Source organism: Haemaphysalis longicornis, unplaced genomic scaffold (genome assembly GCF_048455015.1).
Source record: "Haemaphysalis longicornis isolate Haplotype H1 unplaced genomic scaffold, Haemaphysalis longicornis Haplotype H1 scaffold_1, whole genome shotgun sequence".
Classification (NCBI taxonomy): Eukaryota; Metazoa; Arthropoda; class Arachnida; order Ixodida; family Ixodidae; genus Haemaphysalis; species Haemaphysalis longicornis.
Genome location: NW_027526203.1, coordinates 244097554 through 244101878, shown reverse-complemented (window position 1 = coordinate 244101878; position 4325 = coordinate 244097554). Strand labels below are relative to the sequence as shown.

Sequence of the window (4325 nt, the reverse complement as noted above, 5' to 3'; positions counted from 1 at the left end):
TGAGTTGCTTCGTACGCAGTGTGGCACGAGTAGAACTGCTGAGCTGAATCCATAGAGGGTAGTGGTGTCTCGTTGATGAGGTCCTGAGCCTAGACGGGTTGCCACTGTTAAATTATTTACCAGTACCAGGTCGCCATCCTCGGCCGCCTACTGAGATCGAAGAATACCTCTTCAACACCAACCAAGGACCATCGATTGATTGATTGATTGCAGGGTTTAACGCGCCGATGCAACGTTGGCGATGAGGCGCGCCGTAGTGGAGGGCTCCGGATTAATTTTGGCCACCTGGCGATCTTTAACGTGCGCCGAAATCTCGTACACACGGGCGTTTTTGCTTTTCGCCTCCATCAGAAAAGCGGTCGCCGCGGCCGGGAATCGAACCTGCGACCTCGTGCTCAGCAGCGCAACGGCTTAGCCACTGAGCCACCGCGGCGGGTCCAACCTAGGACCAGCCCGCTTCAACCGTTCACCGTCGCCCTACCAAGCAGCGAAGTCAAAAACGACGCAGTTGCCTTCAAGGGAAAGAAGTTTATTGGAGCGAACTTGTGCTACCCTAACAACTCAAAGAATACACAGGCGGCGAAGCAGCAGTCAGCAAAGTGACTTGCGCTAACGATCGTTGGCGAAAGTAATACCGCGGCGTCTGCACTGCAGGCTTTTTATCTTTCGGCGCGCGTGGTTCTCGAACCGTCGATTCACATCCAGAACGTTGTAGATCAAGGAAGATTATTCTACGCTAGTGACGTTAGGGCGAAACAGTCTCCTTGTCTGAATGAGATAGCCTGTGCGGCATAAAAATAAAGAATGGAACACGTGCTTCGCTTGGGACACAGATAACAGAGCCGGGCGCGGCCGGGCAGTAAAAACAAACAATAAATAAACAAACCCGTACATATTTCACAGCAATATAAAGCGCAGGTGCGCCTTCTTCCGTTTGGTCCCAAGAGTTCCCGTAGAGCATGCACGGGTAATTGCTGCGTATTCAAGTAAATTTGGTGTTTTGTGCGCCGCCCAAGCCACTTCGGGCTATGAGGCACGGGGCAGCGTAGTAGACATCCCACTTGCGGACTTTGCGTTGCCACGGATAGAGAACAAGACAGGAGAGGGAACGAGGCTTCCTATAACGCCGCGCAAGCGCTCGTCATAGGTTAAGCTAGCGGGTGAGTGCGCGTCCGCCTCGATCGACATTTCACTGCGCAGCCACGGAATGAATTGCGGCGCGATCATTTCGTCCATCAGGTGCCGATACCCTCTCCTGCGCCGTCGCAGGTACGAAGCTTTCAAGGTCGCCTTCGCTATCATTGTGACATTATCTGGTCGCTCGTCCGCGCTTGCCGCAGTGGGGCGTTTCCCCTACTGTATATTCTTGCTCCGTGGCCGTTTCGTCGTTTCGTGCAGTCGGTCCCGGGTACAGTCGCGTGCGATTTGAAGGTAATCGCGCGAGCGTCGACCGACCACGACGATAACGCCCCCGCGCGGCTTGTTTTACTGCGTCTGGTTCCTTGTTTAAGCATTCTTCTCTCCCTCGGTCGCTGTTTATTCAAGCGGCCATCACTCCCGCGGCAAAACCTTCCTCTTTTGTTATCGCGCACCCAGAGAAGACATCCCAATTGTCATATCTTACAGCAGTTCTCGAAAGGTGCGCACAAACACACTGTCGGCAAATACCGGACATTTATACCAATGGGTGCTATCACTGCTCACGATAACCAAGAAGAAACCCCACACGTGATTACAACCACAAAAAAGCACCACAAAGCGAAAAGGGTGGTTTACTGGCCGCGGGAGTGACAACTGCTTGAAGGAACAGCAACCGAGGGAGAGGAGAATGCATAAACTAGGTCCCAGGCGCACCGAAAAATGCCGCGCGGGGTCGTTATCGTCGTTATCGGTCAAAGTGCGCGCGATTACCTTCAAATCGCACGCGACTGTACGTCTAAATTTCGTGGTAGTGCCGGCGGCGTTTGCGCGAAGCGGCACAAGCACTTCGTCTTCCCCTGCACATCCTGCGCCATGGCCGTCGACCTCGCCCTCCACACCGTGCTGCTGCATCAAACAGACCTCGACATGGACCTACAGGAAAACCGACTGGCGTCTTTCGGGCAGTGGCCGTTGACGGGCAGCTGCAAGTGCACGCCGGAAAAAATGGCGGAAGCAGGCTTCTACCACTGCCCGACCGAGAACGAGCCGGACCTCGCCCGCTGCTACGTGTGCTTCAAGGAGCTGGACGGCTGGGAGCCCGACGACGACCCGTTCAAGGAGCACTCTCGTTCCACCACGTGCGCCTTCGTTCAACTGGGCAAGAAAGAGCACGAGATGACGCGTCTCGAGTACCTCAAGCTACAATGTGAGCGCGCCAAAAACAGAGCACGCAAGCGGTACGAAGTGCGTGTGGTTCAACTCGAGGGAGCGCAGCGTGCGGTTAAGCACGAATTGGACAAGGTGAGGAGCAACATGTGCTGATTGTCGCGCACAACGGACCCAGAGCTACGCTTATTCAGTGGCTCAAGGACCTTTTATTAAGCCTTTATCTTGTGAGGCTATAGGTTTTATTTGCTGTGTACTTTTCATGTCGCTGGCCAGAATGAGTTTGTGTGCGTCACTTCACTCTTGCTTCTGCAGAAATCGCAGGAGTTCAAAATAAAAAGTTGGAAAAACTTGAACTGTGTCGCCCACTGTGCCCCGGCCGCCCGCGCAATTTGCTCCTCCCTCGGTTGGAAGATCAAGGGCGTCGTAAACGACCCTGTGGACAGCCATAACGCATTTCACGCCCAAGACTACAGCGCAAACTGTGCCCTGATGGAAACCAAGTGCGGTGCAGTTCGTACGAAGGTCGCGTCATCCTATGGCCCGCCACACCGAGCTCGTGGCACGTGACAACACATAAAAAAAAAAAAACGGTTTCTGACAGCTCGTTATAGATGGCGCTATATCGGCAGTGCATATAGCAATTTCCGGTGGATGTTCACTGCGTAGTACATGTAGCATCTTCCTTTACTAAGACTCCAAAAATCGCCCACCCATTCCAAACATAGATGGCTTGAGCGCATCAAAGACAGACAGGAAGCCTACGTAAATGAAATTTCGGCGCTCAAAACGAAATTTGTAGCACTGGAATCGAACATGTAACACTGCTGAAAAAGCCATTCTTGATCTCTCCGATCAAATGACCACAATCGCATCCAGGTGCAATGACGGCGGAAATCGGCAACGAAGGTCCAACTTGCTGTTTTTTTGGAATAGCTGATGATCCTAAGGAAGATTGGGCCAAATCGTAGGAAAAAGTAATCGACTTATGCTCCCAAAAATTTTGATTACAAAAAACAGGTGCTCAATTTGAACGCGTACATAGGCTAGGCGGGTACAAAGAAGGCACAAAAAGACGCGTAATTGCTAAATTCACGCTGTTGAAAGATAAACAGGAAGTTCTCTCGTCTGCGCGAAAACTTAAAGGGACAATTTTTCAATCAGCGAAGATTTCTCATTAGCTACCAGACAAAAAAGAAAAAAAGTTGTGCGACTTTGCCAAGACCCGAAATGTCAAATTTTATCTGGCCGGCGACTCTCTGCGCATCGACAAACCTATGTCGTCGATAGCGTTATTAACGAAGTAGTTCTATCAACGAGATAGCTCAAGAATGGTGCGTCCACTAAAAAAAATCGCGCCAATCCACCCCGTGAATGTGGTTGGAAAGCAAAGCTGTAAACGGCACCCATAACAATTACCCATGCGACGTCACTTAAATTCACTCACATCGCTCTACAAATAGTAAAACCAGAGAAAAGTGAAATGCAGTTATCCACACCATTTCTTACTTCCAAGAGATATTCTTGGTAAGGTTAAATCAATGCATAATGCATGAACGGTGTTTGGTTGAGTTGTATTGCTGTAGCACAAGAGTGGAAACGTTTTTTATAAAATTAAAGCTCCAACCAGGTGTTTCACGATCTGAATTCTCGGTCTCTGCACCGCGGACGGAGGTGACGAGATTTGCGGCAGAGAAGGAGGAGGAGTAGGAGGAACAAATACTGTTCAGATTTCTGAACGGCCCAGAGAGCAGCCCTGGGGAGTGATTTCTTCTTCTGTGGGGACCATATGCAGTCCGCGCAGCCTGTGTTCTGTCCACCAGCTGAAGCTGGGTAGGTAGAGAGGGTCTGGACAGCAGCATCTCTTATTGCTCTTGTTGGGTAGTTGACGGAAAGAGAGGAGGGTGCTCAGGGCTAAAGTCGCACACCCCGATTACGGGGCGGAGTGTTCCTACTTCTGAGCAAAATTTACATTCAGCGTCGTAGTGATTCGGATGCATTAATTGAAGACGCGTAGG

General features: G+C 51.1%; 1 pseudogene; it reads left to right on the top strand.

The window, feature by feature from the left end:
* The first annotated feature begins 1907 nt into the window (after positions 1-1907).
* LOC144169016 (baculoviral IAP repeat-containing protein 5 pseudogene) lies at positions 1908-2942 on the top strand (annotated as a pseudogene).
* Positions 2943-4325: the final 1383 nt, after the last annotated feature.